This window comes from Globicephala melas, chromosome 6 (genome assembly GCF_963455315.2).
Source record: "Globicephala melas chromosome 6, mGloMel1.2, whole genome shotgun sequence".
NCBI lineage: Eukaryota > Metazoa > Chordata > Mammalia > Artiodactyla > Delphinidae > Globicephala > Globicephala melas.
This window is the reverse complement of record NC_083319.1, coordinates 91,038,156-91,064,977: the sequence shown is the minus strand read 5'-3', so window position 1 is coordinate 91,064,977 and position 26,822 is coordinate 91,038,156. Positions and strand designations below refer to the sequence as shown.

The following is a 26,822-nucleotide window of genomic DNA, read 5'->3' as shown; positions in this document are numbered from 1 at the left end:
CTCTGTGAATTGGCCTATTCTAGGTACCTTGTGTAAGTGGAATCTGCAGTATTTGTCCTTCTGTGTCTGGCTTATTGCACTAAACATCGTGTTTTCAAGGTTCATCCATGTTATAGCACGTAAAGAAATGCCGTTTCTTTTTTGGCTTAGAAAATCCCATTGTGTGTATATAGACCATAGTTTGTTATTCAACGGTTGATTGACACTTGGTTGTTTTCCACCTTGTAGGTATTGTGAATCATGCTGCTATGATCATTGGTGTACAGATATTTGTTCAAATCCCTGCTTTCAGTTCTGTTAGATGTGCAGCGTAGGTAGTAGCAGAGTTGTTGGATCATACGGTAGCTCTACGTTTAACCTTTGAGAAAGTGCCAAACTGTTTTCTACAGTGTTGTCTTGTTTTTAAACAATTATCACAAATTTTAACCATATACAAAAGTATAAAAATACTGTGAATGTTCCTTGTATACCCATGAACTCATCCAGCTTTCTTATTTACCAACTGATGGCTGTCATGTTTTATCTATACGCCCACCTGTTTCACCCCATTCCATATTATCTTGAAGCAGCTCCAAGACAACATGTAATTACACCTGTACGTTTTTGGTACGTGCATGTAAAATATTGGACTTTTATTCCTTAATATCATTTTTTAATATTAAATACCCAGGGAGTGCTCAAATTTGCAGTTGTCTCCTAAACGTCATAAAAAATTGTTTATAAGAATTTTGAATTAGATCCCAATAAGGTCCACACTTTGCCGTGGATTGTTAGGTCTCTGAAGTCTTGTTTAATCTATAAGTTCTCCCTCCATGTCTCTCTCACGTTTTTTTTCCTCCTTGAATTTTGATTTTAAAGAAACCAGGTAATTTGTCCCATCTAGATGTCGATGATTACATTCCATGTGTTGGTAACATATTCTTCAATCCTTTTTTTTCCTGTAAATTGGTAGTTGATCCGAATGAAGCTTGCATGTTTTGTTTTGGCGAGACAGTTTCATAGGTGATGATGTGTTCTTCCATGGAGACATGTATAATTGTCTCTTTCTGTGGTATTAGCAGTCACTGATGATTCATACCTACATCCATTAATTCAGTTGAGGCTTCAAAGAATGGTGAATTCTGTTGTTCTTTTTTTCACTTATTAGCTGGGTATATTTGTACGAGGAGAAGATTCCCCTCATCAACTGTTTGGTTGCCCAGTTGTAGAGGCATGATTCTCTTCTTTTATTTAACAGTTTTCAGAATAATGAGTTGATTCACAAATATCCTCCAGTGGTGAGCAGTTTTGTAAAATTTTATTTATTCCTATCACCGTGGACTCCGTTACAGTTATTATTCTAACTGAGGCCCTATCTTTGGCCAGTTGGAGCTTCTCAGTGACTCCTGAGTCCTTTTAACATGACATCAGTTGTTTCTAGACTTTTTCAGTGGTCAGAGCTAGGAAATATGTATGTTTGTTTATATTTTTAAAATATGTCATATGTTCCTGCTGCTACTTTCCATTTAAATTCAGAACTAGAGAATTTTCACTTATCCTTTTCTGTCTTCTATTGATAGTCTACTTTCTCCCACCCCAAGAATACCAGTTCTCAACAATGCCTGAAATTGCCTCTATTTCCTAATTCGAATCCAAGTTCTTCTGACTCTATTCTACTACTCTCCTTAAATCACAGCCGCTTTATGGCCCTTGAAATGTAAGATAGAACATAAATGTAGGTAGAACCGTTTATATCATTTTGAGTTACATGTGCATTCATTCATATAGATTTGCTTTTCCTTTTGCATGCCTGGTAACTGTCCGTTCTGCAGTTTTAATGAAAATCAAGTGATAATTACTGGTTAAAGCAGCTTTGGAAAAAATGGCTCTCATCAGAATGACTGACATACTAAGTTTAATGTACTCTCCTGGTTTATAGTCTGCCTTCTCTAATTAATTTTTTATTCTTTCGCTACAAAGGAAATAATACATATTTTCATGGTTTTGCCTTATAGGACTTACCAGAAACTATTCCTTATTTAAAAATTTGTACAATTGGGCATCAGGTGTCAGATGACGACGCTAGTTTTAAATTCCAGTGTGCTGTTAATGGGTTTCTGAAAGAACATAAAAATAACGGTGAGTTGCTTTTGTTTCTGTTTTTCCTTTACCTGAACTTTGGTATGCATTTTGAGTGGGCTTGGGGGTTTTTAACATTTTTAATAGTTCTGACATTAGTGTCAAGTTGTGTTTGGTAACATTAAGGTGGAAATGTCAGATGGTGCTAATAGAGTACGGTGTTTTTCCTGTTTATGGTCACAAACAATTTAGTTTGGAAAGTGATTTTTGTGAGAAATATGAACTGAGCTAGCTTACTTATCTCTTTTTTAAAAATTTGAATGGAAAATACATAAAAACATTAAAACGTTCTTTTGTCGTATTTATTGGTTGAGAGGTGGAAGAAAAGGTTAAGACTCTCGGGTTCTTAGCATATATAAAAGAGAAAACAAAAAGCAAAGGTTCCGAGTGAGACAGATCCCTAGAAGCAAAACAAAACAGAGTGGACCAGAAGAGCGGCTTCCTCATCATATATGTGTTTAAGATATTTTTGCTGCTTTTACACTTCGGTGCAAGTGAGGAAGAACACTACCACCTCTTATTCTTATCTTCAGACAGGAAGAACTTAAAAGGCTGGTGTTTTCTTGTTTCCGCTTTAAGATCTACTCTGTTGATAGTAGGTCTTAATAGCGTGTGAATTTTAAGGATCCACTTGCCTTTTTCTAGCATCTAACTATCAGAAGGAACATGGTGTTTGCCATGTTTTAAGACTGAGGAATCTTTTGTCTTTGGAACACCACTGACGCCCATGTGAAAGTGTTCATTTTGTCCTCTTTCTAAATTTAGCCTGAGGAGTGTGCACTTTATTAAATAAACGTAACAGACAGTAAATATTCCGTGTATATATAAAATGATGCACATATATACATAAAACAGGAAATAGGGGAGAAGGAATAGAGATGGAGGTGGGAAGATAGGGGATAGGAGGCGAGAGAGAGAGGGAGAGACTGGAATTTCAAGATAAATTTTCATTCTATAACCTGGTTGCTTAATGCAGGTACTAGCTCTTAAATATCTTAAGCCCTATTCACAGACCTTCTGTGTACTTTAGCTTTAAAACTTGAGAGGCTTGGCCTGTCCTGTGATAACCAGGGTGTCTAGAAAGGAGGCAAATTATCTGATTTGTTTAAACTGTAGTCACAGAAATGTTCCCTCTTAAGATGTTAGGGCACAGCTGCCGGCCTACTCACTTCCTCCAGGCTCCTTTGTGTGTGTTCTGTCTGTTCCGCGTGGGCTAGAAGATCCTTACAAGTGCATGAGAACACGTTTGTAAACCTTGATTGTTCACATGTTATACCAAGTGTAGTCCGTTGCATATGCTGACTCCTCTGTGGGTCTTCTGCATGGAGTGGGCTAACTTCACCATGCTGTCTGCCATTGCTGTCTCAGGACCTTAGTTATGATCCATTGGTGACTCTCCTCTGCTGTAAGGCCCTCCCACAGGTGCCAGGCTCACTGATAATGAGGAGGAGACTATACTATGCATTCCCTAGGATTGGTAGAGACTCAGAAAATAAATTGTTTCAGTAAACACCGAGAGGCTTATAGGTTTGTTGTTAGGGCACGGGGATACAGAGGTGAGTAGAAGTCTTTGTTCAGTAGCAACTTACAGTTATCTAGGAAGAGAAACATGTAGTGAGTATAAGTGGGTTAATTATGATAAAAGAATCAAGTGCAGCAGGAATATAGAGGAGAAATTGAGGAAGGCCTGACTGAGGAGACAGCGTTGGAGCTGGGCTTGGGGGAAGAGGATTTTGCCAGAATGAGGAAAGGACAGCCCAGGTATTGGGGACAGGTACAGAAGGCACAGGGCTTGAACTTGTGCTCTGGAGGGGCAGCCTCTGGTGTGACTAGAGGGTAGTGTGAAAGGGCAAAGAAGTCATACATTGATTTTCAGCAAATATTTGTATAACACCTTCTAAGTTGAAGGCACTGTTCTAGGAAGTAGGAAGAGAACAAAGTTCTTGCCCTTACGTATTTTCCATTCTAGTGGGGGAGAGAGATGAATAAATAAGTCAATATATGGAGTGTGAAGTGGTGGTAAATGCTTTGGAGAATAACAAAAGAAGATGAAGAGGTGAGGGAATGTGGTAGGTGATCAGGGAAGTCCCCTCTATTAAGATGTCGATTGAGCAGAGCCTTGAAGTGAGAAACAAGCCATTGGCTATCTGGGAGAGTGGAGATGGGGTGGGAGGGTGTGTTCTGGGAGAGTGGAAATGGGGTGGGAGGGTGTGTTCTGAAGCAGAAGGAATAGTAGGTGCAAAGTCCCTGAGGCACGACTGTGCTTGGCATGTTTGAGGAATAGTAAGGAAGCCAGTGTGGCTGGACAGGGGAAAGTGAGTGAGGGCAGGGCAGTAGAGAATGAGATCAGGGGAGGCTGGCAGGGCAAAGGAGGGAGGTGGATGATGTAGGTCCTTGTAAGTCATAGTTTGAACTTATAATTCAGTTGGAGAGACAGACTGATATTTGTTTATAAAGAGTTCTCAATGCTGTGCTAACAACCTGGGCTCTATTCTGTGCTTAGTGAAGATGTTCAAGCAACAGAGCAATCCAGCCTAGTTTATATTTTAGAAAGATAACATCTTCCATGTGGAGGATCAGTTGAAATAGAAGAGACTGTTAGAATTATAGGGCGGTAGTAATCCAGGCAGATGACGAATGCCAGACACCACCTAGTCACAGACATAGTCACAGACCTAGTCACAGACCTAGTCACCACCTAGTCACAGACATCTTTTGCAGAGATCAGCTACATGTTGATGTTTTATATTTACTTTCTCATATAATTTTTTTTAAGTGCTGGACCACGAATTACTGTGGCATAGTTGGAAAAATCTGAGACTCGATTCTAGTCTTTTTTCTGTTTGCCTGCTGTGCAGCTTGGGCTTACGTCTCAAGCCTTACTTTTTCATTGTGAAATAAAAACGATACTAGTTAACCTGGGAAGTCCACAAGCACATAGACGCATAGTATGTGAGGAGCAGTGAATGAGAGAAGGAATGGAAGTGCTTTGGGACCCCAAGAGCACTTCAGAAACCGTTTGTTCTTTTTAATATTGAGCATTAAAATTGAAGGCATTCCATTTGTTTCACTCAAAAACAAATTCTATTCTTCTGGTAGCCTGTTTTTGTTTTTGTGTTTCCACTCCCTTTTTCTATAGTCAGGTCAGTTCCTGATGGGCATTCTCCAGTCCACGCTATTGCATCTGATTGGAGGCTATGCAAAATTTCCCAGAGACAATGAATTTTGACTTTATAGTAGTTAATTCTTGATAGTACGTTCCTGCAAAAACACTCTTTCTTCAGAGTTTTTCCTTTTCAGGTTAGTGGTCGTGTTTTGGTAACTAATAAACGCTACTCTTCAGAAAATTGTATAACTTGTTTTTAGTGTATCTACTTCGCTTACTTAATTCCATATTCCCTGTTTTATAGACAGACTTATTGGTGTCCACTGTACCCATGGTTTAAACAGGACTGGCTACCACATCTGCAGGTGAGTTGCCAACCCCAAGAGGCAGACCATGTTTAAATTGTTCTGTTTACAGTAGTAATGTAAGCTGAATGCAACAAATGCAGTCAGAGAAATGTAGGAAGTGGAAGGGAAGGCAATTTTGCCCCCTACTCAGAGGTGACCACCAGTAATAATTTAGCACATATTTTTTGAGACATAAAAAATGCAGATATAAGCATATACAATGGTCCCTTGGTATCTGCAGGGGATTGGTTTTAGGACTCCCCATAGATACCAAAATCCTCGGATGCTCAACTCCCGTATGTAAAATGGTGTAGTATTGTCGGCCTTCCATGTCTGCAGGATATGGAACCGTTGGATATACAGCACTGACTGTACATGTGATTTAATGGTATAGTATTTAGACATTCTGGTTTATAATTTAATATATGGTGGACATCTTCCTATGAAAATATTTGGAGACCTAAATCTAATTTATTTATTTATTTATTTATTTATTTTTCCTCCAAATTTGCTTTATGTAGTTGGATATAAATTAATGAACCAAAACTTAAGCAAGATACATGTAAGGATTTAATAGAACCTGATACTGTAATTCTTTCAGTTTTTCTCAAACTCATCATGGGGCTTGTAAGAAAATTAACCAACATGGATACTACTACAGTTGAATGTCAAATCCTTAAGTGCTTATGACATACTAAATTCTTCTATAATGCACTTATGAAGAACCCTTCAAGAGACTTGTGTTTTGTATGTAGAAAAGTGTTGATTTCTTTGAGGAGTGAAGCATTCAGCTTTCGTGGATAAATCCTTATTAGGCTGAGGCAATCATTATCATATCCCTCTTTGCCATGAATTGTCTTATGAATGGTCATATCAGTCTGTTTTGGCAAATGAGTAATTAGGGGAAGGCTGTTATTGTGCTTATGAGAATGATATTTTTCTCTGAAAAAAGATAAATATGCATTAGGAAAATGACCATTGGGACTCTTTTTCTGCTTCCTCCTTGTTTTGTTAGAATATGATACTTGGTTTTACAGCAGCTATCTTGTGACCCTGAGATGACTGTATGCCAATAACGACAAATGGTAGATTAGAAAGAACCAGCAAAGACAGAAAACAGCAACATCAATAGTAACAACAATCACAGCAAAAAAACAATGGGACCTTAACTTGTGGAGTTCCTATAAAGTAAAAAATAAATGCTCTATGTTTATTCTAAAAAAAAAAAAAAAGAACTATGCAAAAAAGCTTAAAACTACCTTTTTTGTGCCAGTGTTATAAAATGTAGCTTTAAATAAAACCTTGACCCAAATGCCAGCAACTTCAGAAAAGAATTTGGGTATGGGGAAGAAGAAAGATATCTCACTTAGGAAAAACAACCAGTATCTTTCTCCTAATCTTCTACACACAATTGAAACATTTATAGCTAATGTAATACTTTACACAAATCCTATGTACTGGAGCAATAACAAGATCTAAATACAATTATATTTTTAAACACTGGGCGAAGGCTTTACATAAAAATAGCATCGTACTTTTCCCCCTGAATTTCTAAAATATCACGTACTTTTCCCCAACATCTGAAGCCGTTCAGGAATTTTTAGGAAACTTTCATGCATGATCTTAATCCCTAATCCCCCGCTCTTTGGGCTCAACGACAAAAGATCAAAACCACCAAAAATGATGGTTCTCTTGAAGTCAGGCGAGAGACACTGGCTCAGTTAGTCTCGTAGGACAAAAGCAGTGCTGCATCAACTGTCTCCATGCAGGAGGGGCATGTGAAGGATCTCATCAGCCAGTCATCTGTACAGCCCAGGTGACCTGCATACACAGCAGAAATCAAATTGGGTTCTCATAAACAAAGTCCATCATACAGATCACACACTCCTGGATCTTTTTTTATAATATTTGTTTTATTTTATTGATTGATTTTTTTTTTTTTGGTTGCGCTGGGTCTTAGTTGCAGGCGGTGGGCTCCTTAGTTACGGCATGCAAACTCTTAGTTGCGGCATGCGTGTGGGATCTAGTTCCATGACCAGGGAACGAACCCGGGCCCCCTGCATTGGGAGTGCAGAGACTTTAGCCAGTGCACCACCAGGGAAGCCCCCCGGATTCTTTTTTCTGATCCGTTTCTTCCAGGGTCATAAACTCCTTTAGGCTGATGCTGTATGAGGCCTATACTTTTGAGCTATCCTATTTTGTTCCTCTCAGCTGTGTTGCTAGGCGAGTCTGGCTAGGTGTTGGATGATAGACCAAAACTGGAACTTGATCCTGATATGGCAGCAGCGGCTCCTGATCCAGCTCCGTCCCTTTGCCAAAGCTAGCCCAGCCGGACTGAGACTTGTGAGGCAGGGAGATGTCATCCGAAGTGGGGGACTTAAGGCACTTCCCCATCTGTCAGACAGAGAAAGAAAAATCCTGTATGATCTCACTTTATATGGAATTTTTAAAAAAGCTCATAGAGAAAAAAAAAAAAAAAAAAAAAAAAAGCTCATAGAGGCAGGGGGTGGAGGGTGGGTGAAATGGGTAAAGGTGGTCAATATGTACAAACTGCCAGTGATAAATAAGTCCTGGGGATGTGACTATAGTTAATAATACCGTATTGCATATTTAAAATTTGCTAAGAGAGTAGATCTTAAAAGTCCTCATCACAAGAAAAAAAGATTTCTACCATGTATGGTAATGGATGTTAACTAGACGTACTGTGGTGATCATTTTTTAAATTGAAGTATAGTTGATTTACAGTATTATATTGTAATAACAATATATTAGAACCCAGTGATTCAATATTTTTATAGATTATACTCCATTTAAAGTTATTATAAAACATTGGCTATCCTTATAGCTTACTTATTTTATGCATAGTAGTTTGTGCCTCTTCATCCCCTCCCCTACCCCTATCTTGCCCCTCCCCCCTTCCCTCTACCCACTGGTAACCACTGCTTTGATGTCTACATCTGTGCGTTCATTTCCTTTCTGTTACATTTATTGTTTATTTTTTAGATTCCACATGCGAGTGATAACATACCCTATTTGTCTTTCTCTGTTTGACTTATTTCACTAAGCATAATAGTGTTCCAGCAAAAATAGAAATGAAGTTTTTCCTCTCCAGAAAATAAGGAAAGTAAAGGGGACAGTGAACAGTCTAGAGAAGACACATAAACTGGCCTGAAAGGGTTAATCGATCCTAGTTTTATTTAAACTGTTACTGATTTGTACTGTCTGTAACTAGATGTAAGTTTCACAAAGCTAAATTACATCCTGTTCCTATCACTCCCTAGCTATCAGTGTAAATTACATCCTGCATCTGGTGCTTAAGCTCCCTGCACTGTCTTGTAGCAAATCACCCTGTGTAGCTGTTTGCATTTCAGGAAGCAGATGGCAGGCAGATAAGGCAGAGGCAAATGAACCCAATTACCGGTCCGCGGGACCCAGTTACCGGACTGCCTGACGCCAGCGATGCCGGTTTTGAAATAATGCAAGAAGAAGAATGCAAGACCTTTACCACTTTGATCCTTATTACCACTCCCTGGACTGAGATGGCCGCATGAGGGGCCAGGAGGCTAGCCGGGTCTTCCAGGCGTGTGTGGGCATCCTGTGTGCAGCCAGCGTCCCCGAGGCCACGCTCGGCCCATCATCACTGAGTGAAGCTGTGCCGCGACAGCACAGCCGACATTTTTCTGGCGCTGTGAGGACCTGTGTGCATTGCAGGATTCGGTGCCTCTGCCCGCCGTGGGCGCCTCCCTGTGGGAGGGCCTGCCGGACTTCAACACCCACCACCTGCGCAGGGTGGACTGGGCGCCGCCCCTGAGCACCCTCTGCCCCCGATCTGTATCCAGAGCTTCTTCCAGCCATGGCTTGGCGAGACGGGTTTGTACTTTCCACTTCCAGGGGCTCTCGTGTCGGCGCTGCGAAGCAGAGTTTTAGATGGTACAAAGTGGAGGGTGGGCACTAGAACCGGTGCCCAGTGCCCAGGTGTGCGTGCACTAGACGGGGCATGTGGCCTAGGACTCCTGCCGGCTCGGTGATCCTGGCCGAGTGCCTTAAGGCTTCTAGGTCTCAGTGTTCTCATCTGTAGCATGGGCTTAACAGGACTCACTCTCTGTGGCGGTTACAAGGTCACTCTCTGTGGCAGTTACAAGGTCGCACTCTGTTAATGCTTATAGACTCTACAATGTAGAACACTTAGCACAGTTTGGAGCATGGTTCATTGTTCCACAGATGTTACCTGGTCTGTTGAATGACTTTGCCTGGTACACGCCAAAGCAATTAGGAAATTGATATATCCCAGCTTCATTTCCTTTTCATTAAAACAGGGCTCAGGAAAAAAAAATTTTTTTTCAATAGTCCTATCATACAGTGGAAAGAGCACTGGTGTGAAGGCAGCTTAGGGTTTGAATTCCAGAGTTTATGCTCTCTGTGGCCTGGGCAGGTTTCTTTTGCACTACAATCCCCACACTTGTAAAATGACATTAAAAACCACCCTTTCTGTGGGTTCTTAGAATTAATTAAGCAGGTTATGTGTGTAGAGTATCCTGGCACTTGAATGAGTTGTCAGAACCAAGCGCTGCTGGAGAGGATGCTTCTGCCCTAGGTAATGTCCCCTTCTACTGGGCGGCAAGTAAACACAAGCACAGTAGTCAGTGCTAGGGAAGAAGTGAGTTCTGGTGTTACAGAGAACAGAATCTTGTTTTTTTTAATTTAATTTTTATTTTATATTGGAGCATAGTTGATTTACAATATTGTGTTAGTTTCAGGTGTACAGCAAAGTGATTTCATTATACATATATCCATTCTTTTTCAGATTCTTTTCCCATACAGGTTGTTACAGGATATGGAGTAGAGTTCCTTATGCTATGCAGTACGTCCTTGTTGATTACCTATTTTATATACAGTCGTGTGTATATGTTAATCCCAAATTCCTAACTTATCCCTCCCCCCCATGTTTCCCCTTTGCAGAGCACAGAATCTTGGAAGGGAAAGTTCAGGGTAGGCTTCTTGGAGGAGGTGCCATCCTTTCTAAGGATATGTAGAAGCTCCTGGGGTGGCAGGAGGGAGCAGTGTGTGTCAAAGTTGGAGAAATATAAGAAAATATGGCAAAACTAAGATACAGGACTGGAACTCAGTGTTTGGGAAAGAAATGAGAGTTGATACTGGAAACCTAGTGGGGCCCAACAGAAAGGGGCCTTGTTTGTCCTGTCAGAAGTTTAGATGTTTATCCTAAAGGCTGTGGGAAACCCTAAAGAACAGTGAGATGGACTTCTGGTTTAGAGACTCACTCAGACCTCCATGTGGAAGGCACTTGATTGGGTGCAGGGTGAATTGTAATCTAAGGGTCCCACTTAAGTTATAAAAGGTTGAAATGGATTTTGCAGATCCGAGAGAGAATGGGTGGGGCCTGGTGACCAGTTAGAAAAGGAAGGGCAGCAAGTGTGGGTGACGGTTTACAGCTGCATCTTTTTGTGAGATACAGAGCACAGTAGGAAAGGGATTGGGGGTGGGGAGAGGATCTTACTTCATCTTCAGTGCTTTAGAGGGGCCTGGTAGACAGGTCTGGGCCCAAGGTACAGATCTGAGCTTTTTGGGAGGACAGGTATTTGAAGGCATGGGAGATACTTAGGTTACCCACAAGAAGATCCAAAGAATCATAGGTCTGAGGGCTTTTAAAGTGAGTATATTGAGGATGTTTATAAGCTGAAAGAAAGTAGCCAGCAGAGAAAGGGCATTAAGATCTAGGAGAGGAAATGATTGTTCATTTGTTTTCAAAAAGTTGAATACTTATCGTGAGCCTGGCCCTTTTCTAGGATCTGGGGTTCACACCATGTGTCATCTCTTCTGTAAGAACAGTTCAACTCATCCCCTGGTGAAGAGAAATTAGATTTTTCTTTGCATCCCATTCAGGTGTAGGAACTGTTCCGCACCTCTGAAGGGACTTTACTTAACCAGAGTAATAAGTTAGAAATCAAAAGAAATTAGAGCTGGAAGGCCACTGTACTTAATTTTGCCTAATATTTTACATTGATTGTAAGAAAAATTTATTGCAGAGCCCATTCTCTTCAGAGTTCCTTCACTGAACTTTCTTCATGTCTTGCATCCAGTGGGGCTAGCTTGTAGATTTTGGCCTCCTCCTAAATTTGCTTCTTCATCCACATTGCATTTTGCCCGGACTATGGCAGAAGCTCCTGGGTGGTTTCGCGGCCCCTGGACTCAGTTCCTCTAAGTTCATCTGCCTACTGGGGTTGAGTGATCTTCTAACATGAAAAGATAACGCCTAAAATAATGCTGCTAATGGCTTGCCCACACAGAGTTAGTGCATACTAGCCGCCCAGCGTGTGCTCTGCCCAGAGGTGTGTAGTCTGAACTGTGCTCTACCAAGCCTCCTGGGGCTCTTTGGCCCTGAGGAAGGGAAGCTTTTTGTGATCACTCCCTTTATCTAACTGGTCCTTCAGCAGCGGGGTGCCTTTTGCTAATCAGTGGAGGCACCCTTACTCAGCCAGTGGTAGCCCCGGACCTCATCACCTGTGGGATACAAGCCATGCTCTCTCCCAGGCTTGATTCGACCAACATCTCTATTTTCTGTCCCTTCTCACACTTGGACCCCTGGCCTTTAGTCATCCCCACCTGCAGTGCCCAGCAGGAGTCAGGCTTGAGTGTCTTTGCAAAGGTGCTCCCTCTGCAGTTAATGCACCTCCTCCTCCAACTCTGCATAGCCTCATCTTTCTCGATTGTACTTCAGGGTTATCATGAAGCCGTCAGACATAACTTTTAGCTTCCATAGGAACCTCTGTGCATAAAGGTTATGGTTCTTTATCTCATGTGATTGAAATTTTGAGTTTACACATGTCCCTCCTTAATGAGGCTTTAAGGGCAGGAGTGGTTTCTAATCCTTAGCACAGAGCAGACGCTTTTTTTCTTTTTAGTTGTTTAACGGTGATAAAATGTATGGTTTATATCACTCATTTTACAATAATTTTGCTTTAGGTTCTGACAGAAATAAAGTTTCCAGAAGTTGTGTTCCTGCAATGAGAAATAAAGATGTGACCTTCCAGTTGTGTAAAGCTCTTAGACGCTGTGTAAGTGCGTCAGGTGCGCTAAGGAACCTGGAACTAAGTGGGCTAGTTGTGAGAGAAAGAGACGTAACTATGTTAACAAAGGTAAGCCTTCATTGTGTCCTGCCAACATTTGATAGTTGCTTTTGGGGCAAACTAAAGGGGTAAAATTTTAAACTGTTCCTCCCCATTAAAGGGATTGAATAAATCGGCCACTTTGGGGCACCTGTGTCTTGCGAATTGTCCAATTGGAGATGGAGGTTTAGAAAGTGAGTTTCAGTCTTGTTTAAGTCTCTTCCCATCAGACTGGTCTCGTGATTTCCTACACACCACGTTACTTCCTGTCTACCTTTTCTTGGTGTTGTTCATGCCTGGATTGTCTCCTATACCTGCTCAAACCTTGGTCCATTCTCATTTGTACCATGGAAGTTTGTCATGCTGGATACTGTCAGAATTAATCTTACTTAAGTCTGTGTTAAGCCATAAACCACATGTTTTGTATATTTTCTGTTTTTTGTGTTTGTTTATATTTTTATGGTTTCTCTTCAAGAAATATGGGAAGGGAAATAGCAAGATATAAAGAGCAAAAAAGTCATCATGATCTTTAAATTGTTAGAACATGTATCTGCAATCATAATTATACTGCACTGTGGTATGTGTTAAAATAGGAAATATATGTAACGTCCCGTAGGAGCAGCAAATTCAATGGTGTTGGTGAGGGTGTGTCATGGAAGTAATCACAAAGCAGGTGACTCTTGATTGGGGTCCTGAAACATTAGTGTGTGTTCCCTGTGTCCAGTAGTGGTCTGGAGGGGTCAGGAAGCCTGCCTTTCAATTTGAGGGAACAGAGGGTTTGAGGTCCTCTCTCTTCTATTGCTCTTATACTGCATAGCAGCTAATAAAATACTGGGTTTATAGTTGACATTTAAGTCGCTGATTGATCATCAAGATTGGCATGTATCATTGGAAATGAAAATCAGAAGAGTCTTAGGCTTTTTAGGTTTTTCTTTTTTTCCCCTTTGTCTCAAATGTATGTAGTACTTTACTGAGTGGTTGGGAATAAAGTTTGCAGTATTCAGTGTATTCAGTTTTAGTACCGAAATAGAATTAAACTGTTGCTGTAAACTGGAATAACACTTCGTTACTGACAAGTTTTAGAATGCATCAGTTCATCAATTACCTGTTTGGGAAGATTGCAGTTAATGATTTTAAGAATGTGGCTATAAACCTCCAATTGACTCAAGAAAAGCAAATAAATCAAGATTGACAAATGTATAGGCTCTTCATCTTATTGTGTGTGTGGGTTTTTATTTTCCTTTTAGTTATTTGTCAAGGTATAAAGAACTCTATCACTCTTAAGACAGTAAACTTCACGGGGTATAATCTGACATGGCAGGGAACAGATCACATGGCCCAGATCGTAAAGGTGATTTTATGTTTAAACTTTCATGAAAACATGTGATTGGAGCACATTAACATATTGATACAGATGGCAGTTAAATTTGTCTTTTAATACATGTGAGTGCATCTTTTGTTTTGTTGAAAGAATCTGACCAAATGGTAATGTGAATTGCTGTTGCATAAAGTATAGTGTTGAATCCCCAGTCTTTGCATTTGAGTTTAACAACTCTGTGGTTTTTTATCTTCTTCCTGAGACACTATCTCAGGTCCATCCTCGTCACACAGAGTGGTAAATTAGAGAACGATTAATATCACCATTTACAGAAGTGAGACTGAAATCTCAACCATACTGAACATAGGAACTGAAGGGGCCTCTCAGCAGTTCAGAGAGTTATTACCAAGCCAGTCAGCTGAATTCTGTTCAGTTTTCTCCATAGCAGAGCCTTCCAGGTCCTTCTTTTGAGCTTATTTATTTTTATACACAATTCTGTGTGGATACTGTACATAATACTAAATAGAATTAACTGGGTTTAACTGGTGATGTATTTACATCAATATCTAGCTTCGTTTTGTTGATATCTTTTTTAGGGGCTTTCCATTCATCAAAGCTCGTGATGTATGTAATCAGTTGCTGGTGTGTAGCTATATTTGTGATATATAGGGCTTGAATTGGGAAAGGTGGATGGTCATTCTTCTTGCTTTTTAAACTGACAGAGCCTTACAAGAAGCACTTCCCTCTCTGAAATAAATCCATGTAAAACATGTTTGTTCGCTCTCCCAATGCAACTGTGTAGTTGTGTGGATTTGGCACACGACTGGCAGCCTTGTGGTTGTCTGTAAACAAGAAAGCCTGTTCTCCAGTCTGCAAATCAGCTGTTAGCCAGTAAAATGAACTTTACTGCCATTTCTGACCCCTCACATGGAGCTGTCATACTCAAGAATGTTCATATGTTTTCAAGAAACGTTGTTTATGGGCTATATGTACAAATTCCTGATCTGAAAGCCAATATAAAGCAACATCTCCCAAACCTCTGCTGTCTCACCAAGGCCACACACATTCCCTCGCTTCTGGCCTCATGGCAAGCTAATACTGTCAGTATCAGATTCTCCTTCCCAGTGGTTCTGGGAGACTGCATAGTTGCTCTGTGAGAGGCACCTCTGCTGAGGTTGAGAGAAGAGCATCTTGGGTGTCAGTCTTGCCCTTGCATGCCCAGAGAGAAGGATGTGCGCCTTGTTCTCCTGTTGGGATTTTCCTATGCTGCAGGTTTGCAGCTTGTTGTCAAAATGATGTCCTAGTGACTTGTCTTCTGCATAGTTACATAATCCCAGCACACTTCTTTATGATCTGTAGACTTTTATGGGGTTGTGGCCAGGTCAGGTTTTAAATGTTTGGAAATGTCCAATTGAATAACATTGCAGTGACAGTGAAGCTTGACAGGAGAATTGTATTACTGTTACCCTAGTTTTGGCTTAAGGGTGATGAGAAGATGAAATTTTTGATGGGTCAGTTTTAGTTATGTATGTGTATGTTATTTACTTTTTTAAATTCTAACATCTGTTTTATACACAGCTTAGATATGTTGACTTTCTGATTATTCTTCTGATTCTTTATCAGTCCCTTTACTGATGTATTTTCCTCTGAAAAACTACATTTTCTTCCAGACTGTTTTTGTCTGATAGCGAAAAATAAATTTTTCATTTGCAGTCTAAAGTTGATCTGAGAAAAAATGGTTACCTTGGATCTTCCCTTGGCTTCTGTGAAAGAAACTTAATAAAATAATATGGGCAATTCCCATTACTAATCCTAACCATGTACAACAGAGGTCTGTACAGTAACATAGCAAAAATAAGTTACTGTACTTTTAATTAGTCATTGCCTGTTTTAGACTAAGGAGCAGTGAGAGACGTTTATAAATAATGATACCTCAGATCACTTTTGTTAAATGTCCTCTAATATTTGCATATTTGGTATCTGGCTTGTGTTGTCTTTTATACAATCTTGTCTTCTTTCTTTGCACTATAGTTTAACAACTGTGTGGTTTCCTGTCTTCTTCTTGTGACACTCAGGTCCATGAGAATTTCCTGTGACTGTGACAGTAGAGAGTCCTTCCTCCTCAGAAATTGAAGAGGTCGATGATTCCTCAGAAAGTGTTCAGGAAGAGCCAGAGAAAATCCATTTGAAACAAGAAGCATTGCCGGTACAAAGGTATCACTTTAAAGCTATAGAGAAGATTATTTTTCAAACGCAAGCCTGATTGCAACACTGCACAGCTTGTGTGAGGGTTCTGTTTTCTACTCCCATCTGCATTGTATCCCCTTGAATGGTTAACCTTAGACCAAGGTGAATGGTGGACATTTGAACTCTAAGAAATAAAAATCAAAACATGTCGTTAGTAATATATTTTCCTTTCCTTAGAACCTTAGTATATTAGATTTAGGGAGAACCTTAGTGATCATAAGATAAAGAAATTGAGTTCTGAATGAATATAGTCAGCTGATTCAATGCTCTTGTTTTACAGATGAGAAAATTGACAGTTCTAGTTGAACTCTCTTTTTACAAGAGGAAAATATGGCCTCATTTTAAATAAAAGTAAAGTTGAAAAAAGTTTTGATGTCGATATTCTCCTTTCCTAAAATAAAAAATATCAAGAAGCTACATTCTATTACCAAATAAACCTGACCTCTATTGTCATTCCATACTTTTGTTTGTATGGACAGAAAAGAAAAATTGATTTTCATAAGAAATTTTTGCACCTAAAATATAATATATTTATTTTATTTCAACTTTAATGAAGAGCTGAACATTTCTAGTAAATAAAGGAACACCATTTGGGGGGGACCTTGTCTTTGTGCTACAAAGTCCCATGTTTAATTTTTAAAAATTTAATATGATTTTCTTTTCGTATGAAACTTGACCGGTTTCAGAACTAATTATCCCATTATTGTAGGACTATGGGAATTAACTCTTTGATTTTCAAAAGAGAAAGTTAGATTTTTATTTTTTAATTAAAATTAATGATAATATAGAGAAATTTTAAGAAAAAAACTTAGAAAATTATGAAATGTTAGAGTAGGAGAAATCTATAGTTCATGTAGTGTTACCCTCTTTCATTTTATAAATGAGCACCTACAATTTGTAGCACGTAAGTGGTTTATTAGTAAATGGCAGAGTACGACAAGACCCTAGAGCATCTAACCCGCATTCCTTGTCATTTTAGATGTGTTGTATTCATTTCCTTCATGAGTAGACCAGGAGATTGTATTTCTAATAGTAATGATAGACACTGGGGAGGACCAAGAAGTTTACACACTGGGACCACAGAATAGCAGATTCAGAATGCACTGAGAACCCTTTCAGCTCTTCTCCATTTTGACAAGACACTACAAGGATGGTATCAAAGTGTTTAAGTATATAAGCCCACAACAATCAAGGGATTTCAACATAGTTTTGAAAGACGGAAGACAAGTGGAAGAGTGTGAAACTGAGGCAGTAGGACAGAGGAAAAGCATCACCTAGAATATGCACAGGGACCACCTGCAACTGAGGAGGATTCTGACCCCACCTGCAGAAGTAGCCCCATGCTCAGATGCGCATGTAGGAGAGAGGGTGGAGTTAGTTAAAAGTGTGACTGAAATAGGGGAGCTCATTGAAGGGTTGTGTTTGGAGGAGTGGACTCCCAGCCCCGCCCTCACTCTCCTGAAATGAGATGATTTCATTTTGAAAACAGTGAAACTGGCGAGAACTAGGGCAGCTAGTGTGAGTTTTTACACCCTAGAAAATTGTGTTTGGGGGAGATCCTATTACAGTTACTCCCCGCTTCTTCCTGCATAAGAAAACCAATCAATCGTTGACTTCAGGGAGCTTTCTGCGCTCATTCTTAAATAGAAAATAACTGTCATTTGCCTGATAGTTGAGTAAAGCTTACAACATGAGAGAGGGGAAAAAGTGTGTAAACGTATCCTGGTAGGACCGGGGACAATTTAGGGAACAAAATAATTTAAGAAAAAACCCTAATTAGTATTCTGAGGGAAATTTAAAAAGAGCTAGCAACTATAAAATAAGGCTAGGGTGTTAATTAAAAAGAGAATGGTCAGAAAGCAAGAGAGTTCTCTTGGAAATGAAAATATGGTTGCTGAAATAACTTCAGTAGGAATCTAAAAAATTTCTCATTATATAAAAAAGAAAGATACAGTGGAAAATGTGATAGCAATATGTTAAAGAGGTTGCATCTGGGAGATGCAACATGTAACTATTAGAAACTCCAGACCCAGAAAAAAAATGGAGGGGAGCTGTCAAAGGGCAACAAAATTCCCCACAGCTTAAAGTAGACATCAGGCCTCTGATTGAAAATAGTTACTCAAGTTTTGAGCATGATGAACAAGAATAGACTCACACCTAGGCACCCTTCATTATGAAACTTTAAAATACTGAAAAAATAATTTAACATAGAATAAAATACTGACAGGATACATCCATTCCAGAGAGAAAAATACTGGTCACCTAAAAAGAAAAAGTTAAAATCTGATTTTATCATACTTGTCATCAGCACCATGGATCCTGGAAGGCATGAGAAGATACCTCCAAAGTTTTTCAGGCACATAATTTTCACCCTAGGTGTTTGTATCCAGCCAAACTATCAGTCATAAGTGGAGGCTGAAGAAGATATTTTGTACACAAAGAAATTTGAAAATTTGACCTCGTGTGCTACACCTTAAGCTATTTATAGAAATAACCCAGCAAAATGAGGCAATAAACCAAGAAGGAAGGTAATAGGGGATTCAGTGCAGAGAGCAGCTAGTCTAGATTGGAGAGGCTTCTATTGATTGTGTGATTGAGAGCTGAGAAACACCTTGAGGCATATCATACTTACTAGGTATTAGGCACTGTTGGAAGGGAGGAGGGAGAGGAAGAGGAGAAGGAACTTGAACTCCAGAGGACAAAAGGCTATACTGACATAAACCTGAAGCAAACTAAGCTATGGTTGATTTTTAACCTACTATTGGTGAGGAAGAGAAGAATCCACTTAAACTTGACACTATAGATGTCCCCCTTTTCAGCAACACACGGGGGTAATGACCACCTATCTAATTTGTTGTCCAAACCAGAACTTGTCCAAACTCCTTACACTTCAATAGTGTAAGGAGGCACTCTAATGCTGTAACATCAGGACAACAGGTATAAACTGGAACAGCCCAAGGCGGCTTGGGGTATGTGGTCACCCTGCACAAGGGCAGTAACACTGACACAGTATGGAACGAGGTGTAATCTATACACAGAGACAGTACATCTGCAGTGGGCAATATTAATTTCATTGTAATAATGGCAATACTGTCTTGGTTTGCAGCTTTTATTGTCAACTTGCATGTAATAACAAATAACTAACCTAAACTATACTTAGTATGTATTTGCATTAACTTGGTATGTACTGAAATGTACTAGTATGTACTTAGTATATATTAGGCTCTAAGTGTTTTTGCATATATTAACTCATTTAATCCTCTGAATAGCCTTATGAGGTTGGTGCTAATATCATTCCCACTTTTGTGAAAAGGAAGCTAAGACAGGGTAGGAACTTGCCCAGGCTGTACCTAATTTAGGGTTGGATCGAGGTTTTGAGTTTAGGCTCTCTACCTGTTGTCTTAAACCTTACTCCCTACTGACTCTCAAATAACAGAAGACTTAACTGCACATAGAACAGAATATAAATTTCAACTCTGACAATGTAAAAGCTAGGTCTGGAAGGTAGACAGGAGGTAGAAAAAAGGGAAGATGGTATGAATGTCCTCATTTTACAAAGCGTGACGTTGAGAGAGTTTATAGTTGATCAACAATGTAGGTTTTTAAGTATATCACTACAAGTCAAAGAGATCATGAGCAGTGGAATAACTAATGATGACATAACTTTACTGAGCAGTGTGGACATAGGAAGAGTGTAAAGGAACTAAACCCTTACTTAGTAAAATAGAAAGTGAACAGATAATGCCTCCAGCTTAGTCAGAAAATGATCATGTAAGAGTATTACGTGGAAATGGAGAAGAATTCAAAATAACAATAGTTGGACCTCCCTGGTGTCTCAGTGGTTAATAATCTGCCTGCCAAGGCAGGGGACATGGGTTCGAGCCCTAGTCCGGGAAGATCCCAAATGCCGCGGAGCAACGAAGCCTGTGCGCCACAACTACAGAGCCTGTGCTCTAGAGCCTGCGAGCCACAACTACTGAGCCCACGTGCCACAACTACTGAAGCCCGCCTGCCTAGATCCTGTGCTCCATGACAAGAGAAGCCACTGCAATGAAGAGTAGCCCCCGCTCACCGCAACTAGAGAAAGGCTGCACGCAGCAATGAAGACCCTACTCAGCCAAAAATAAATAAATAATAATAATTAAAAAATAACAGTAGTTGACGTAAACCTCATAAAAAAGGAAATCCAAACAGCCAGTAAACACAGAAAAGTGTACGACTTCATTAAGTAATAAGAGAAAAGTGAGTCAAAACCAATGAAACTACATGCCAATCAGTTTGACAAATACATGAAGTGTGGTAGTATCAGGTATTGTAGACCTGGAGTACTATGGGAATCCTCTACCCTGCTTATACTGGAGTATAAATCGACACAACTACTTTGGAAAGCATTTAGCACTCTCCATCAACTGAATGTATATAAATAGCCTGGGACCCAGCAGCCCTCACCCCTGCCCTGTGTAAATGCACCAGAATAGCCGGTACAGCAGGATTCCTGTCCATGATTTGCATTAGCACAAACTGAAAACAAACTAAATGTCCATTAAGAGTCAAAAATTAAATAAATTATGTGTATTCGTACAGTGGGAAAACTATCAAGCAATAAAATTGAATGAACTAGAGCTACAGGCTGCAATGTGGATGAATTTTTTAAACCTATGTTGAGTGAAAGAAATAAGATAGAAAAGACTTCATATACTATGATCGTCTACATAAAGTTAGATGACAAAACTAAACTCTTGTTAGGGATGCATGCAGGTTAAAGGAAAGGATTGTCAAGAAATGAGGATGGTGTTTAACTGGGAAGAAGGAAGGAGATTGTGATGGGAAAAGGATATGGGGGGGTTTTGAGATGCTGACAAGTATCAATACTTTCAGATTCGAGTACTGGTTATGTAAGTATTCTCTTTGTCACACTGACCGTTTTGTTCTGTGCACTTCTCAGTACGCATATCGTATTTTACAATTAAAAACCTGAGTAAAGAATCGGTCGCTTCTTGAGTGCTGGATGTGGGAGTGGGATGAGACTATTTCATTTTAAGCCCTTCACTACTGTTTGCATTCACATGTTATTCATTCAGCATTAATTGGACATATGCTGCGTACCATGCACTCTTCTAATTTTATATGTGTTTTAACTCATGTAATCCTCACAAGAGCTCTGTGATACGGGAGCTTATCTCCATTTTATAGATGAGGAAGTTGAGGCCTAGAGTTATAGAACTTGTCCAAGGTTATATAGCTAATGGGTAGTGCCAGGCCCATTTGCCTCAGAGAATCTGAATTTTTACAGTATAATCTAAAAGAGAAATTTAATTGCTAATTATAAGAAAAAACATTGCCATTAAAGAAGATGACAAGTTTTCATCTATCCAGTTAGAGAAAAACACACAGTCTGTCTTTCACACACATACATCTTGTATTGGCAGGGATTTTCCTTATTAAGCAATTATTTATTGACCGCCTACGTTGTGCTAGGCACAGGTGCTGGGGATAAACACTTAATAAAATACACCCCCTATCTTCAAATAACTTGCACTCTACGTGAGGAAATAAGCCAACAGTTGTAGTAGAGGTTATATACCAAGTGATACATCGCTGATGGCAGTATAAAATCTCAGAAATCTTTTTTTCTTAATAGTAATCTTTTATTTATTTATTTTTATATTTATTTTTGGCTGTGTTGGGTCTTCGTTTCTGTGCGAGGGCTTTCTCTAGTTGCGGCGAGCAGGGGCCACTCTTCATCGCAGTGCGTAGGGCTCTTCACTACCGCGGCCTCTCTTGTTGCGGAGCACAGGCTCCAGACGCACAGGCTCAGTAGTTGTGGCTCACGGGCTTAGCTGCTCCGCGGCATGTGGGATCTTCCCAGACCAGGGCTTGAACCCGCGTCCCCTGCATTGGCAGGCAGATTTTCAACCACTGCGCCACCAGGGCAGCCCCAAAATCTCAGAAATCTTTTGGAAAGAAGTTTGGAGATAGGTACCTCAGAGCCTTAAAAATGTTCATTTGCTTTGACCTCAAACTCATTTTTATGGATTTCTTGCAAGAACGTTATTCTCAATACAGAAAAAAGCTTTCATGCGTAAAAACGGTTATTTTGTCTTATAATATTGAAAAGTTGGAAAGAATTTAAATGTGTAAAGTCGTTAACCAGTAAACCCACTCAGTGGAATATTCTGTAGCCCACACAAAAAAATCTAGGTTATGAATCCCCTGATTATATGAGAAATGATTGATTTCAATGTTAAATGGAGAAAAGGTGAACCTAAAATTTGATATCCAATATGATGGGAGCTTTGTCCCAGAAAAATCACCCTAGCCAGTGTACAGAAGGGAGGAAGGGAGAGCAGATGACAGGAAGGAAAATTATTCCAAAGCCTTATCATTAGTCTTACCTAAGTAATAGAATATCAAGCAATTTTACTTTCTAACTTTTTTGCTTCCATATTTCCATGTAAGGGGCATGAATTACTAATACTTTGTGGGAGGAGGGTACACTTTTTCACAAAAATTTAACACTGTGTTCTAATTCCCTCCACTAGAGGGAGAAACTATTTCATGTAATTGCACTTTGATGTGCTATTTAGAACCAGTCAGACAGTTTTACTCTACTTTCCTGTGGTGAGGGTTTTTTTGTTTGTTTGCTTATTTGTTTAGAAATTCTTTGAAATCGGTTTTAGAAGATTTATTAAACCATTATATTGAAAGTAGAGGAATTTTGCAATTTTTCCCCCTTTTTCCCCATTGAAAACTTGGCTGGCTTTAGTCATGAAACATTAAAGAATTTGAAGTTCTTAGACTGTCAGTTTTTTAAACATATGATCTGAATATAAAAATATATGTTCATTGAGTAAATTTTTGAAAACAATGGACAACTCATTGAAGGAAATAAAAGCCACCTCTGCATGTACACACACCTAATCTGCTCTTTTGTCTGAAAAATGTATGAAAAATATTTTGTCTTATCACTAAATACTCTTCTGCATCAGAGAATTTGATTAAGCTTATGCACCATCTCCCAGGAAAAACGCAGAGATATATTTTGAATGTAGAACTCCTGAAGCCCATTCATTAACTCTGGTTGAGACCTGTTGTCATTATTTTCTTAGTGGCTTCATAGCACATTCCTTCATATGGTGAGCTGTTTTTGTTTAAACCAATCCTAATTTGGAGGCTCTTAGCTTTCTTCTAGGGTTTGGGTATAAACAATCTTATGACATCATGTTGGTAGATAAATCTTTGCCCACATCTTTGATTTCCTTAGGGTAAACCCCTGATGTAGGATTGTTGTTAGGTACCAAAAGCTACTCTCCAGAAAGTCATACCAGCTCCTCTCCCAATGATGGCATATAATAGAGTTCCTCATTCTTTAAGTGATTGTTCAAAGCAGCTAAAATGTATAAATATACCTTACTGTTTTCATAAGTGTAGGTATTCTGATTGTTTATCGCTGCATAGGAGACCACCCTGAAACAGTGGCGTAAAACAATGAAAATCGTTTGTTTTGTTCACGAACCTGGAAGCTGAGTAGAATATTAATTCTTTTACTGCACTCTTACTGACTGAAAACAATACCTATTTGACTAGCTCACAGTTCTGTAGGTCAGAAGTCCAGGCACAGCGTGACTGCGTTTCCTGCTCAGATACACACTGGAACATGTGGGTTCCCTCCCAAGAGTGTTAAAGCATGTGAAATTTAAGTGTAAGACACTGAGCCCCAAATGTTGGATGTTCACCATAGTTTGTGTGGGTCACAGAGCTGAAATCAAGATGTCAGTCAGGCTGTGTTAGCATCCAGAGGCTCTGGGAAAGAATGCCTCCAGTCTTCTTCGGCTTGTTGGCATAATTCAGATTCTGCAGTTGCAGGACAGAGGTCCCCATTTCCTTGCTGGCTGTCAGTCGGGGGACAGTCTCAGGTCCTAGAGGCCTCTCGCTTGCCTTCCCTGCCGCAGCATTGGACTTATTCAGAGCCAGCAATGGAGAGTCTCCCTCTTGTCCCTTTTGAACTTCAATTCAGGAAGAGTTCAGGTCCTTTTCATAGGGTGCCTGAGTAGGTCACATCCACCTAGAATAATCTCCCTATCTTAAAAAATCAACTGATTTTGAACCTTAATTCCATCTGCAAAATCCCTTCATTACAGCACCTAGATTTAGAGTTTGATTGGATAAGTGGAAGGTTTGTGTACTTCAGTAAGTAGGAATCTTGGGGGCTCTGTTAGAATTCTGCCTATTGCAAGCAGTGTCCCCACTTCAAGGAGCGAAGTGTCTTAGTTCCTGAAACTCCTAAGGGAGTTTATCAGTGTTCATTTTATTTCAGTGCCCTTGGTGAATGGGAAGACTACCACCTCTGTGAACAGGAATGGCACCCAGCTTCCTGAGTCCACAGTGTGGCTCTGCTACTTAGTGGTGTGACCTTGGCTGTGCTGCTCTACTTATTCTACTTCTCTGCCTCTTGTTTCCCTCATCTGGAAAATAGGGCTTCCCTGGTGGTGCAGTGGTTGAGAGTCCGCCTGTCGATGCAGGGGACACGGGTTCGCGCCCCGGTCCGGGAGGATCCCACATGCCGCGGAGCGGCTAGGCCCAAGAGCCTTGGCCGCTGAGCCTGCTTGTCCGGAGCCTGTGCTCCGCAATGGGAGAGGCCACAACAGTGAGAGGCCCGCGTAATGCAAAAAAACAAAAACAAAAACATGGAGTTAGTGATCGTTCTTTCCTCATAGGGTTTTTTGTTTTACACATTTATTTTATTTATTTATTTTTGGCTGCGTTAGTTCTTCGTTGCTGCTCGCGGGCTTTCTCCAGTTGCGTCGAGCGGGGGGCTACTCTTCGTTGCAGTGTGGTGGCGTCTCTTATTGCAGAGCACAGGCTCTAGGCGTGCAGGCTTCAGTAGTTGTGGCACGTGGGTTCTAGAGCGTAGGCTCAGTAGTCGTGGTGCACGGGCTTAGCTGCTCCGTGGCATGTGGGTTCTTCCCGGACTAGGGCTCGAACCCGTGTCCCCTGCACCGGCAGGTGGATTCTTAACCACTGTGCCAGCAGGAAAGCCCCCTTTTAGGGTTTTGATGATTAGATTATTTCATACCCAGGGAACTCCAGGAACAGTGCTTGACTGTGAATTGCTTTAAAAGTGATTACTTTTTAAAAACATGCTTTTGAATCTGCAATTAGGCAATTCAGGTGTGTTAAGCATGTTCATTAATAGGACTTCCTGCTGTAAAGAGAGCCACAAATAGAATTTTTCTTTCGTGGTCTTAACTTCTTATTTCTGACTTACTATGTTATATGCATATGCCTTTTATGGTGGGCTGCCACAAATTTATGTTGGGAAGAGTGGAATTTAAATAAATCTTACCTATGCTAATTTGATAGATTTTGATAATTCATTTCACTAGCATGGTATGATATTACCAGTAGCAGACTAAAATCTGAGTTCACTTCTGGCTCTGCCCCTAAATCCTGATGAGACCAATAGCTGGAAAGGCTTTGGGATATTATACTATGAATTAGTTATAATATTGACTCTGTTTGTTTAGGAAAACCTGGAGGAGTGACTAAAGCAGTTAAAGGAGGAAAGAGTAATAAGACTGAAGGCTGATAAACGAGTCAGTGAGGTAAACAAGTTTCTTCTTCTGCTTTAGAGAGTGTTTTGGTTTTATTTTGATTTGATTTTAAGCCATATACACATAATTTGTAAGCTTTAAAACTGTAATATGTTGCAAATTGGTTGTGTAATATGGACTTTTGCATTTACTGGTATTTAGTGATCATATGATCTATATTCTGGAAAGCATGTTTTTAAAAATGTGAAAATCTGGTTTTGTTATGTGTGTGTGTGTGTGTGTGTGTGCGTGCGTGCTTTTAGATGACATTAGCTTATTTCCTGTTCATGATTCTTTGATTCAAAAAGGCACTTTTTGTGCATATACTGTACACGATGAGACTCTCCTGGCAATGAATTAGGAAAGTGAATCATTTAAATAAATTTAAGATATTGGAAAACTTCTGAGAATGCAATGAAAGATAAAAATATATACTATGAGAATTACATTAGGGAATGTGCATGAAAGCAGGGCATAATCTAAAAAGTTCTATCTAAATATAATTTATCACAGGGTGAGTGTAGGGAGGAATTTTTGAAAGTGCATCCATTGGATTGGCGGACACTCATTCAATAAATGTTTAGCACCTGCTCATGTAAGGCACAAGGGGCATCATGAACATTAATGGCCTTTCTGAGAAATACTAGAGTTGAGCTTACAGGGGGTTTTAAGTGCATAGATGATGAGCGGAAGGGGAAGAGTGCACAGGGGGAATATTTTCAAGAAGCCAAAGAAAATATTGGTGATTGTACATTTAATAAATTGGGTTGGGTATGATTTAGGACTTTTAAACGTAAGCATTAGATATTTTGCTCACTAAAGTTAATTCTTAACATTCAGCAGAGTTGTAATATGTTTTATTCAAATCAGATTCTATATTTCATTTTCTAATTTAAGAGAAACTTAAAGCAGGTAATTTTCTAATGTGGAATGAGGCTCCATTATGAATTGAACTAGTTAGAAATGTGA

At 39.8% G+C, this 26,822-nt stretch overlaps 2 pseudogenes; one reads left to right on the top strand and one right to left on the bottom strand.

Moving 5' to 3' along the window:
• The window catches only part of LOC115849907 (RING finger protein 11-like), a 54,283-nt pseudogene that overhangs the window by 3,190 nt on the left and 24,271 nt on the right, over window positions 1-26,822 (bottom strand).
• The window catches only part of LOC115849908 (centrosomal protein of 78 kDa-like), a 33,008-nt pseudogene that overhangs the window by 3,247 nt on the left and 2,939 nt on the right, over window positions 1-26,822 (top strand).